This window comes from Littorina saxatilis, linkage group LG5 (assembly GCF_037325665.1).
Source record: "Littorina saxatilis isolate snail1 linkage group LG5, US_GU_Lsax_2.0, whole genome shotgun sequence".
Taxonomy (NCBI): domain Eukaryota; kingdom Metazoa; phylum Mollusca; class Gastropoda; order Littorinimorpha; family Littorinidae; genus Littorina; species Littorina saxatilis.
In genome coordinates this window covers 19,658,118-19,672,475 of record NC_090249.1, presented here as the reverse complement: position 1 = coordinate 19,672,475, position 14,358 = coordinate 19,658,118, and positions in this window count along the sequence as shown.

Here is a 14,358-nt window from a genome sequence, read left to right as displayed (position 1 = left end):
AGACGGAGACGGAGATATTTTATTCACCTTCTAATCCGTTTAATCCCATCTACATATGTGAATAAAATCCATCACTATCATTTTGCGTCGTGCTTGGAATACTGCCTTTTTGTAAAAAAAAAAAAGAAGAAAATACAACTGTTTCATTCATATGCGGTTGAAAATGCAATTTAAACTTTTGCATTCGAATGGCTGCCAAGTAGGTTTTAAAAATCCCACGTAGAAATGACATGTTTCAAAATAGCTGAAAGTTGTTCACAAACATCCTAACTGCACCTGATACCAGGCAGTCCTCACGTAGTAAAATGTCAAAGGCGTGCATTCTTATAGAGTTTACAAAAACACCTGTTGGTTTCAATTAAAAAAAAAAGTTCTTTAACTAGTAAACAAAGACGCAAAAAAACACATATGTACAGCGCTAACTAGAAAATGTTATCTTGGAACAAAGACCTTAGGGTGAAAAAGGTACAAATACTAACTAACATGTCACCCAAAATACTTTTGGGTTTTTCAAATGTTCACGATGTTTTTGATGCATAAATATCGTCGTAGTTTTTGTTTTGTTTTTGGCATGCGTTTTAAATTGTCTGCCGAAGTGCCTTGAGTTTAAAAATAAGTTATTTAGCTTTCAATCGGACTGGGAACGTTATCTGAACTCAAAATTCACCATCGTACGTATTGGCGTCAAACAGGAACACTGCACACTCACCCCTCTTCCTGGTAATAATAATAATTGTCATCATGTTCACGAGTTTTCATTCACAAGCACCTGGGAAATAAATCTCATGTTCCCCGGGCAATAAATCCCCGGTTACCATAGTTGCAGGAAGCAGGTTATACATGGATAATCAAAAGCAAACCCAATAGAAACGCTCGGGGAATCTTCGGCTCTTTTCATTGGTGTTTCCCCAGACCTAAACAGACGACACGACACTGCTTTGCAAAGTTCCAAAAACAAATTGGCAAACTGGCAAAAGTAAACAAACAAGTCGCGTAAGGCGAAATTACTACATTTAGTCAAGCTGTGGAACTCACAGAATGAAACTGAACGTAGTCCGCCGCTTGTGCAAAAGGCAGTGAAAGTGACGAGCCTGTTTGGCGCGCTAGCGGTTGCGCTGTGCTTCATAGCACGCTTCACTGTACCTCTCTTCGTTTTAACTTTCTGAGCGTGTTTTTAATCCAAACACACGCACAGACAGACAGACAGACAGACAGACAGACAGACACACACACATACACCACGACCCTCGTCTCGATTCCCCCTCTACGTTAAAACATTTAGTCAACATTTGACTAAATGTAAAAACAAGTCGCGTAAGGCGAAAATACAACATTTAGTCAAGCTGTCGAACTCACAGAATGAAACTGAACGCACTGCAATTTTTCAGCAAGACCGTATACTCGTTGCATGCATCGTCAGGCCACCGCTCGTGGCAAAGGCAGTGAAATTGACAAGAAGAGGGGGGTAGTAGTTGCGCTGAGAAGGATAGCACGCTTTTCTGTACCTCTCTTCGTTTTAACTTTCATAGCATATCTATATGTTTTTGGAATCAGGAACAGACAAGGAATAAGATGAACGTGTTTTTAAATTGATTTCGAAAATTTAATTTTAATCATAATTTTTATATTTTTAATTTTTAGAGCTTGTTTTTAATCCGAATATAACATATTTATATGTTTTTGGAATCAGAAAATGGTGAAAAATAAGATGAACGTAAATTTGGATCGTTGTATAATTTTTTGTTTTTTTTTACAATTTTCATATTTTTAATGACCAAAGTCATTAATTCATTTTTAAGCCACCAATCTGAAGTGCAATACCGAAGTCCGGCCTTCGTCGAAGATTACTTGGACAAAATTTCAATCAATTTGATTAAAAAATGAGGGTGTGACAGTGCCGCCTCAACTTTTACAAAAAGCTAGATATGACGTCATCAAAGGTATTTATCAAAAAAAAGAAAAAAACGTCCGGGGATATCATTCCCAGGAACTCTCATGTCAAATTTCATAAAGATCGGTCCAGTAGTTTACTCTGAATCGCTCTACACACACACACACACGCACAGACAGACAGACAGACACACACACACATACACCACGACCCTCGTCTCGATTCCCCCTCTATGTTAAAACATTTAGTCAAAACTTGACTAAATGTAACAAAGAGATACTGAGTCGGAAACAAGATCGCGATTCTTTCCTTCGCTGCACGACGCAAATCTTCTGTGACCTTTGACCAAACGTAGCTTCCACATTCGATCACTCAGCTTAATATTTACAACAGAAAGCCGAGGGGGTGGAATACCGAGATGAACCTACAGAACTGTGCATCCTCAAACCTGACATATTCATCCCAACATTTAATGAACTCAAAAACACAGAAAGTTGCTTTCACACGCCAGTTTTCATTGCCAGTGGTTATCAAACCGGGACTCGACGTGTGGTTATCAGCACGGAACCCGTGTTTCAAAGCATGGCTCCCTGGGTTGATTGTGCACTTATTTTCTCACTACCAAAATGATGACAAAAACGATGTTTGGTGGTTTGTTGACAGACCAGCTTTTCTTGTCTGTCCTCGGGGGGGCATATCGACTTTTGTTTCATATTTATTGACCGCGGCCTTCGGCCTTGGTCAATAAATATGAAACAAAAGACGATATGCTCCCTCTCGGACCGACAAAACAGCTGGTCTGTCAACAACCCATCAGACATCTTATATTGTCAGTAAGCACTGGTGCCACATGACTGATGTGAACCAGTTGATTGGCTAATGGCGATGCGCTTAAAACTGTTAGCGCACTCTTGGAGTGCGCTAACTTTTCCACAGAGCATATTCTTCCGCCCTTTGCCTACTCGAGACTGTACTCTCATCCTCAAAAATAATTAATGACATGTACGGCTTATATTCTCCACAATACCAAATGACCATACATTTCCTGCGGCTCAATTAAAGCAGAAGTGGATTTTTTTCTGACAGATTGCATGTGCATGTGCCACAGTGAAGCCCACTGATCTAAAAATAGAAGCCGCTGTGTCTCATCTCATTTTCGACTTGCATAGATTCTTCTCATATGCCGTGTTAGTGGCATGTAGCTTATTATCCACATCACCAAATGATGAGTTAGTATACAATTCCCAGCGGCTAACAGAAAAAAAAGTTTTATTCCGATAACGTATACCAGCTAGACAGGCATTTGGAAGTCGACTGACTCGATCGACTCTGTCATACGTAGCAGACTACACTGAAATACGACTGCATCAGTTCAGTAAATGAATGGTTTCCGAATTATTATTTCAAGGCAACAACAATCGGAATCGAAAACGTGTAGGGTTCAGAACGTTCTTACCATGTATAAGATTTATTACCAGCCTGCCTAATGCGTGCAGACTCAGTGCAACGTCACGAGCAATTTTTGTTTTTGAAATGAGACTGCAGTGGTTCGATTGCCTTAGCCTAGCAGACGACATACACCCCGCTCAGCAAATTAACATGTTAGGCAAATGTGAACGAAAAAACGATGGGGATATAATACGTGTAGGGTTCAGAGCATTCTTACCGTCCATATTTAGTACCAGACTCCCCGATGAGTGAATATACAACACGAGAAACGTACCACATTTATTTTGAAAATGTGCTAACCGTCGACCATTCCTTGCAGTCAATTCAAGGGGCGCCACTCTGCACAGTCAATCCGTCGAAGCGAGCTGAAGATTTCGAATCACAAATAACTAAGAGCACAGTTCTTTCTCCGAGTTCAAATGAGGTCTCTATGAAAGATCATCACTTTTTAGCTTAACGCTACACTGGAATTTACCAACAGAAATTAAAATGCGTGTGACGAAAGCACGACACACTTGAGACAGCCCACACAAAAGTAGATCTTACACGACCTGACCACACAGTTATGCCTATTCAAATGCGCGTAGCAAAATGTGCGTTTTAAATCCTTTTTTTTCTCTGGCGGTACTGACAATATCGTTATTGAAAAAATCCCAGTGCACTAAGGGATTTATAGAACAAATCTCGAAAATAATTATTGAACTCAGCGCTTTGCGCTTCGTTCAATAATGAATTTTCTCGATTTGCTCTATAAATCCCTTAGTGCACTGGGATGTCTCAATAACTTAAATAATAATATTAATAATATTAATAATAATAATTGTCAGTAAGTACTGGTGTCACATGACTGATGTGAACCAGTTGATTGGCTAATGGCGATGCGCTTAAATCTGTAAGCGCACTCTTGGAGTGCGCTAACTTTTCCACAGAGCGTATTCTTACGCCCTTTGCCAAAGCGAGACTGTACTCTCATCCTCAGAATTAATTAATGACATGTAGCTTATATTCTTCAATTTACCAAAAAATAACCATGCATTTCCTGCGGCTCAAAACAGAAGTTTTTTTTCCTGACAGATCGCACTAAACTAAACTGATCTAAAAAAAAGAAGCGGCTGTATCTCTTCCACAAAATAATGGTCTCTTCTCGTTTTGACTTGCAAAGATTCTTCTCATATGCCGTGTTAGTGGCATGTAGCTTATTAACCACATTACTAAATGATGAGTTAGAGTAAAATTCCCAGCGGCAAACAGAAAACACAAGTGTTATTCCGATAACGTATCAGCTGGACCAGCATTTGTAAGCCAACTCTGTTAAACAGTAGACTACACTGAAATACGACTGCATCAGTTCAGTAAATGAATGGTTTCCGAAATATTATTTCAAGGCAAGAACAATCGTAATCGAAAACGTGTATGGTTAAGAACGTTCTTACCATGTATAAAACTTATTACCAGCCTGCCTCATGCGTGCAGACGAGCAATTGTTGTTTTTGAAATGAGACTGCAGTGCAGTGCCGTGGTTCGATTGCCATAGCCGCCTAGCAGACGACATAAACCCCGCAGCAAATTAACATGTTGGGCAAATGTGAACAAACAAACGATGGGGACATAATACGTGTAGGGTTCACAGCATTCTTACGGTTCATATATATAGTACCAGTCTCCCCGATGAGTGAAGATACAACACGAAAAACATATCACATTTACTTTGAAAATGTGCTAACCGTGGCCTTGGCCAGAGTCAATTCAAGGGGCAACACTCTGCACAGTCAATCTGTCGAAGCTCGATGAAGGTTTCGAATCGCAAATAACTAAGAGCACAGTCCTTTCTCCGAGTTTAAATGAGGTCTCTATGAAAGATCATCACTTTTTAGCTTAAAGGCACAGTAAGCCTCCCGTAAACCATCACAGAGCTCCCCGAGCGTCTACATACAGTACAAGCATACTTCCATTTGATCGCTCACCGAACGGGAACATCCTGGCTGCTTTCTGTCGAGCGTGAGAAATTTTCAAACAATTTATTTTCGTGGACTTGGTCCTCTACAACAATGGCGCCTCGTTTTGGTGCTGGACGGCTGTTATGAATATTCAATACCGGAAATCACGCCCGGACAGTACAGTAAGCCTCCCGTAAACCATCACAGATACTGTCAGGCTTTTACACACAGTACAAACACGTACCCTTCCATTTGAACGCTCACCAAACGGGAACATCCTAGGTGCCCTACGTAAAGAGCGAGCAGTTTTTAAAGAATTAATTTTGCAGATTGTCTCGAACACTTTTTGGACCCATCCTGAACTCAGGTCAAACATGAGTTACGTTTTTGGACCGTGGTGCGTTTTTGCGCTAAACCTAACTTTTAAAATCTCAATAATAAATTGACAGCTTGTTAAACAAACATTCTTTAATCATAAAAGAATTCTTGTTTCATCAAGACAAAATCAGTACAATTCGAAGTTGTGAAAGTTTGAAAAAAGAAAAGCCCGGAAGCAGGGTCACGCAAGGGTCGTAGCAGACGACGGTTTATGCATATCGCCGTTCCTCTCAACAGTCAAAAGCCATCGCTAGAGTTCTTGTGAACCACAGCCGTTTGTTTCGTGCATAAAAACGTGCTATTGTAAATAAGCTCACATCGAGTCGCATTCAAATGACTAACTGACGACTACATTGTGAAAAAGGGAAACTGGATCACACGGGTTCACGATGGCTCAGGAGTAAGATAAACCACGCAAAAATAAATTCTTTGAAAATTGTTCGCTCTTTACGGAGGGCACCTAGGATGTTCTCAATCGGTGAGTGTTTAAATGAAAGGGTGTTTGTACTGTGTGTAAAAGCCTGACCGTATCTGTGATGGTTTACGGGAGGCTTACTGTGCATTTAACGCTACACTGGAATTTACCAACAGAAATTAAAACAAAAGTTTGCGTGTGACGAAAGCACGACACACTTGAGACAGCCCACACAAAAGTAGATCTGACACAAACCTGACCACACAGTATTACGCCTATCCAAATGCACGTTGCAAAATTTGCGTTTTGAATCTTCTTTTTTCTCTGGCGGTACTGACAATATCGTTATTGAAACAATCCCAGTGCACTAAGGGATTTATAGAGCAAATCTCGAAAATAATTATTGAACTCAGCGCTATGCGCTTCGTTCAATAATGAATTTTCTCGATTTGCTCTATAAATCCCTTAGTGCACTGGGATGTCTCAATAACTTAAATAATAATAATGGACACTTATTAATCGCCCCTTCTCACAAGAACTCACGGCGATGTACAATAGCAACAGCATGCACACACACACACACACACACACACACACACACACACACACACACACACACACACACACACGCACACACACACACACACACACACACCAGCAAGGTAAAACAATCTTCTGTGGAAGTTGTTTCCAGAAGAAAAAGAGAAAAAACGTCAACAAAGAAAATCACGCGAGATTCTGACGTCAAACAAGCCTCGACGTCGAATGAATCTTCTGACGTCAAGGAACTTGAAATGACGTCACGAAGTCGAAAAAAAAAGAAGAAAATAGCAGAAAGGAATTCAAGCTTCCAAAACTCACTCTCTTTACCATTCTCGGTTACTGAAACTGAAACATCATCGTCAGAAGAGGAAGAAAAGGAAGAAGATGAAGGGGACTCTGAACTACCATCCGTGATCATCATTCACGACAGTATCCTGAAAGACATCGACTACGAACGACTTGGAAAGCAACACGGCATGCGTGTGAACGGGAAAAAAGCGGGAAATATCGAAGAAGCGGAGATAGAAATGAAAAACACAAGACAAAAGCCTGAAGCATTCGTTTTCCACACGGGTCTAAACGACATCAGGATAAACTCGGGACAAAAAGCCGCTGCAAAGATGCAAAAACTGATCAAAAATACCAAAGACACTTTCCCCTCCAGCAAAATAGTCATCAGCAAAGTGGCGCCAACAAGCAAAGAAGAACTAAATTCAAAACGTGACGTTCTGAACGCAATCGTCTTCGCCGAATATCAGGAAGACAAAAGTGTCTCGTTTGTGTCCTACGAAGACTTATACGCATTTTCACGAGATGGAGTACACCCAGCCTTGAAAGGAACCGGACACCTCGCGAAGACCTTAGGAAACCATCTCGAAGGCCTTCTGTGGAAGACTCAAGGGAAAAAAGGCAAACGAAATGAGAGCTTCAACAATGCATGGAGACATGATCAAAGAAGTCACCCCCAAATGAATGAACGCTACAACAACACATGGAGACATGACAAAAGAAGTCACCCCCAAATGAATGAGCGCTACAACAACACATGGAGACATGACCAAAGAAGTCACCCCCAAATGAATGAGCGCTACAGCAACACATGGAGACATGACCAAAGAAGTCACCCCTCAATGAATGAGCGCTACATCAACACACGGAGACAGGACCAAGGAAGTCACCCCCCAATGAGGAGTCAAGGATGGAAGAGAAACTATCCACCGACAAGGAGAGGATGGTTTAACCACCCAAGTTCTTTCACATCATACTCTCCTTACTTCGACCAAACATGAGATATCAAGTACGGACCAAGACGACAAGAAACAGAACCAAACAGCTTCATTGTCGAAACTGAAATTAACAAATTCATTGTTTATATTTCATTCTAGTTATTTTAGTTATGTTTGAAAAACATTGTTCATCTATTAAAATTTTGTCGTGGAACCTTAAAGGGGTAAAAGAAAAAATACACGGAGATATTGTACACAAGCTGAACGAACAAGATATCCAACAATACATGAATAAATACGACATAGTTTTTATAGAAGAAACTCATCTTGACAAAGAAAATAAGGACAATATTTACATCACTGGGTTTGGTAGGGGACAACATTTCATAAGACCAAAAAGAAAAAAAGCCACAAGTGCATCAGGAGGAATCAGTCTATTTATTAAAGAACATTTACAACAAAAAATTACCATATTACCAAGAAGTAATTGTGACATTGTGTGGTTACAAATCAAAAACAAGAATACTAGAGGAGCAGATTTGTTCATAGGCTGTGCATATATACCACCTGAGACGTCTTCATTTGGAAGAGAATTCACATCAAAAGTGTGGGACAAACTTGAAGAAGACTTAGAAGAATTATCGTCGAAAGGCTACGTCACACTATGTGGTGATTTTAACTCAAGAACTGGTGATCTCCAAGACTATATTCCTTCTGACAATGATGTATTCAAGTACCCTTATGAACACTTTACTAACTTAAATAGGCACTCGTCAGACAAAGTCGTTCAAAAGTATGGTAGAAGGTTAATCGACTTATGTTTACATAATAACATGAATATACTGAATGGGAGAGCTCTTGGTGATATAAATGGTCGCTATACGTGTTATACGCCACACGGATGTAGTGTAGTTGACTACTTCATATGTTCACAAGAAATAATCAAAGAGGTAATTTACATGAAAGTACATAACTTACAAATATACTCAGATCACTGTCCATTGGAAATGAAAATTCAAATACCATTTATTGATACAACTATTAACAACAACAAATCAACAGAACGAAACAAATATAACAGTTTTTCCAAAAATGATGAAGAAATCATAACCGAAAAATATCAATGGGATTGTAAATCTGAAGATATTTTCAAAAGATATCTTGACACGCAAGATATGAAAAACAAATTAAAACTCATACAATTAGATATTGATAGAATAAAACATAATAATGGAAATATTACTGCAGAAGATGACATAAACTATTTAACAGATGAAGTTACAAAAATGTTAAACAATGCTGCAAATACATGCCTTAAAAAAAAGGATCATCAAAAAAAGCAAACACAATCGAAAAAAGAAAAACAAAAGGTGGTTTGACAAAGAATGCTATTTACAGAGAAGAGAATTAAAATCGTTATTAAATGCATTAAATAGACGCCCTTATGATAAAAACTTATGTCAAAAATATTACGCTATACGAAAAAGATATAACTCAAACATAAAGAAAAAGAAAAATATTTTAAAGAATAAACTAGTAACAAAATTAAATAATGATTTCAACAACGACCCCAATGAACTATGGAAAACATTGAAAGAGTTAAGATCTATGGGAGACGGTAACAATAACACAACATATACAGTAAATCCAATGAAATGGATGAATCATTTAGAAAAATTAATAAGCATGGAAACTAAAGTCACAGAAGAAAGAAAGAAAACAATTGCAGAAGAACTAAGTAAAATGGAAAATAATGATAATATACCTATGTTAGACGATCCAATAACAGAAAAAGAAATAAGACAAGAATGCAAATTACTAAAACCAAAGAAATCGCCAGGTAAAGATAAAATTACTAATGAAATCATAAAGGCTAGTCTAAATCACACTATCAAAATATTAAAAGATATTTTTAATATGATTTTGAAAACCGGAAACTATCCTAAAGAATGGAAAACTGGAATAAGTGTAGCAATATATAAAAAGGGAGACCCAATAGATCCAGGAAACTATAGAGGTATAACCTTAAGTAGCAATTTAAGTAAATTATTTTGCAAAATAATAAATTCAAGAATGGCACAATACCTTGAAAAAAACAACATTTTGATAAAAGAACAAGCAGGATTTCGTAAAGGATACAGAACTAGCGATCAAATATTCATTTTAAAGAAAATAGTAGATGATATTATAAAGGTAAAAAATGGAAGACTTTATGCTTGTTTTGTTGATTTCCAAAAGGCGTTTGATAATGTTTGGCATGAAGCCCTGTTATTTAAGTTACGTAAGGTTGGAATCAGAGGAAAATGTTATAAAATAATAGAAAACATGTACAACAATACAACTGTGTGCACACAAATGATAAATGGATATTCCCATGACATCACAGTTAAAAAGGGAGTACATCAAGGAAATACCCTCAGTCCAACTTTGTTTAATATATTTATAAATGACATAGTTAAAGATATGCCAGATTTTGATTCACCTTCTATCAAAATTAACTCAAACGATAAAATATCATGTTTATTATATGCCGATGACATGGTTATGTTATCAAAGACAAAGGTGGGCATACAACAAAAATTGGATTATTTAGACATGTATTGTCATAAATGGGGATTAGAAATTAATAAAGATAAAACTCAGATGGTGGTTTTTTGCAAAATAACCCCCAAAATAAAGACAATATTCAAATGCGGTGAAAATATAATCAAAACAACTGACCAATACAAATATTTAGGCATGATATTTAACCAAAATGGTAAACTAACTTTGGCGCAAGAACATTTAAGTAAACAAGGAAATAAAGCAGCATATTCTCTTCGAAAAACATTTAGAAATGAAAATGTGCAAGTTGATACAATATTTCATTTATTTGATTCATTGGTTAACCCCATTTTAACATATGGAGCAGAAATTTGGTTCCCTTACATGTTCACGAGCAAAAACGATACCAATGACATTGAAAACTTTTTTGAAAGATGTATTTCGAATGAATGTCTTCACGAATCTGTCCATGTTAAATTTTGTAGATTTATTCTTGGTGTGCACAAAAAAGCCATGTGGATTCCAGTTTTAGCAGAAATAGGAAGATTTCCTTTAGGACTAAACATGTTATCACAAAGCATATCGTATTGGGCACATATTTTGAAAACGGAGAATAAATCACTTATTCATCAAATATATGAAGAAATGTTAAACCAAGCGCCAAAAAATCCGTGGCTAACTTTCATCAAAGAGCTTTTGTACAAAATAGGTTTTAAACATGTATGGCTTAATCAATATACATTTGACATCGGTAAACTACAAAACGCCATACAAGAAAAGTTAAGGATTAACTACATAAAGTTTTGGGAGAAAATTAAATGTGAAGGTCGTCCAAGGCTGAAATTTTATTCCTCTGTAAGCAAGACATACGAAGTTCAGCCATACCTTATAAGCATTACGAATATCAAGCATAGACATTTACTGAGTAAATTAAGGACAAGTACACACTCTTTAAAAATTGAAACTGGAAGACATAATAACATACCAAGAGAAAATCGTTTATGTAATAAATGTAACGTTATTGAAGATGAAATTCACTTCCTAGACGGATGTCAAAAGTTCACTGAACTGCGAAATGATTTTATAAAGGATCTATCAAATATAGATATAAAGTATTCCAACAATAAACCTAGTGAAGTATTTTGCGAAGACAGAATACAAATTCGTCTAGGAAAGTTTATTTCAGATTGTTTTAATCGCTCTTTGTGTCAATAACCAATTTGGTTCCGACAATAAAATATATTCTATTCTATTCTATTCTATTCTATTCTATTCTATTCACACAAACACACACACGCACGCACACGCACACACACTAAATACAATTTGTTGAAGGACCAAACAAAAATATATGTTGGTAAACATGATCACCAAAAAAAGGGTCGGTAGGTCGGCTTTTTTTGTAATTTTATTATTCTTATTTTTAGTCTCGGTATGGTTGCAACATGTGCCAGATGTTGTTTTTTGGGGTGATTTTTGTTTTGAGAAATGAATAAAAAGTGTCAGGGTCGGCGGGGAAAAAAAACAGGGTCGGTCGGGTTACCCTAAACCAACATTATTATTTTTGTTTGGCATAGGTTAGGGAGTACGTCTGTCTTCTCCGATTTTTGTACCCGCAAAACTCACTGTTACTATTTCATAAGTTAGAACGTTTATGTGAATAAGTCTCGAGGACCGTTCCACCCTAGACACTTGATGAAATTGTGGAATAATTTCCGCTGAAGCTCTCGTCATTTCTCGTCTTCAAGAAATACGCCAGCGAATACATCAAATCCACGCTCTCCGTCATTCTCATATGCAGTGGTGCCTTATTTACAAAACTTGAGGACTGCCCTTTTTCTTTTTGAACAGAACCGAACTAGAAAACTTGCACGAAGTAATTTCAGAATAATTGAACGACGACAAATTAAACTCTTTTTTTACATTTAGTCAAGTTTTGACTAAATGTTTTAACATAGAGGGGGAATCGAGACGAGGGTCGTGGTGTATGTGTGTGTGTGTGTGTCTGTGCGTGTGTGTGTGTAGAGCGATTCAGACTAAACTACTGGACCGATCTTTATGAAATTTGACATGAGAATTCTTGGGAATGATATCCCCGGATATTTTTTCTTTTTTTCGATAAATACCTTTGATGACGTCATATCCGGCTTTTTGTAAAAGTTGAGGCGGCACTGTCACACCCTCATTTTTCAATCAAATTGATTGAAATTTTGGCCAAGCAATCTTCGACAAAGGCCGGACTTCGGTATTGCATTTCAGCTTGGTGGCTTAAAAATTAATTAATGACTTTGGTCATTAAAAATCTGAAAATTGTAAAAAAAAAAAATTTTTTATAAAACGATCCAAATTTACGTTCATCTTATTCTTCATCATTTTCTGATTCCAAAAACATATAAATATGTTATATTTGGATTAAAAACAAGCTTTGAAAATTAAAAATATAAAAATTATGATCAAAATTAAATTTTCGAATCAATTTAAAAACACTTTCATCTTATTCCTTGTCTGTTCCTGATTCCAAAACCATATAGATATGATATGTTTGGATTAAAAACACGCTCAGAAAGTTAAAACGAAGAGAGGTACAGAAAAGCGTGCTATCCTTCTCAGCGCAACTACTACCCCGCTCTTCTTGTCAATTTCACTGCCTTTGCCACGAGCTGTGGACTGACGATGCTACGAGTATACGGTCTTGCTGAAAAATTGCATTGCGTTCAGTTTCATTCTGTGAGTTCGACAGCTTGACTAAATGTTGTATTTTCGCCTTACGCGACTTGGTTTTTATTTGCCGCTGCTGAGTGTGGCTATAGACTAGGATTATTATACTCTGATATTATTTTCAGGGCCGATTTTTTTTCTACATGCACGTATGACTGAATGAAATGAATCTGCTGGACTAAATATAGAAAGCACAACTCTGCAACGAAATTTAGGCGGAAGACGGCATCTGTCGACGTACGTATCCATTTCAACGCCGTTCTCTTATTATTTAGAGAAAAAAAAAGAAACAAAAAGTAGCAAATCTAAATCTGTAAAGAGAACTAATTTGATGCCAGACATCCATAACACAAAACATGATTAGATACATGAACTAAAATGGAAAGTGGTGTTGAAAAAGGAATAATGCGTATATATATTGTTACGACCAGTTTAACCTCCGATCAGCCACACGTCGAAGGGAGAGTGGTCGAAAAAATTCCTTTTGCGTAAGTCACGATGATGGAGGACGAGAAAAATGAGGAAAAGGAAGAGGTAGAGGACGAAAATGGGAGGAGGAGGAGGAGGAGGAGGAGGAGGAAGACCAGGAAGATGAGAGGGCGAGGAAGAGAAACAGTCAAATGCTAAGCGGAAGAAGACGAGCAGGAGGAGGAAAAGGAGGAGGAGGAGAGGGAGGAGGAGGCGGGTATCAAAATGTCATTTAGGTCAATCACTCCCCCCCCCTATTCCTTTTAATTTCAAATCAACAGTAAAACACTCTATCTTTTCCATTAAACACAGGTTTTAAAAGAGAAATAGCAGAACAAAATATACTTATCGTGGATTTTTTTCACAGCAGTCTTTCCCTCGCTTTACTTCTCCGTATCTAATCCCTTTCTAAGCAGACGCACACTATGGCAACCGTTAATTCCCACACCCGGAAAGAAAGCAGGAGCACACGTAGTAAGTCTGCAGATGCAGCTGTCAGTTGTACGAGAAATCAACCCCAATTGCTTAATCAAATGCGACGCACACAGTACGTCACCGTTTAGAAATTACCCACAAAGGTCTGACGGCATGACCAGACACTTTAAAAAGACAGCACCTAGAAAACGAAGGGTAACAGTAAAAGAAGGGGGGAATGTATATTGAAACAGGACAGGAGGAAGACAGCTCAGTACATGGCTAATTTCGCGACGTGCGAGTTAGAAATAAGACCGCTGCCAAGACTAAAGACATATTAATCCATCTGTGTCCGAAACCACAAATTGCTGTTGA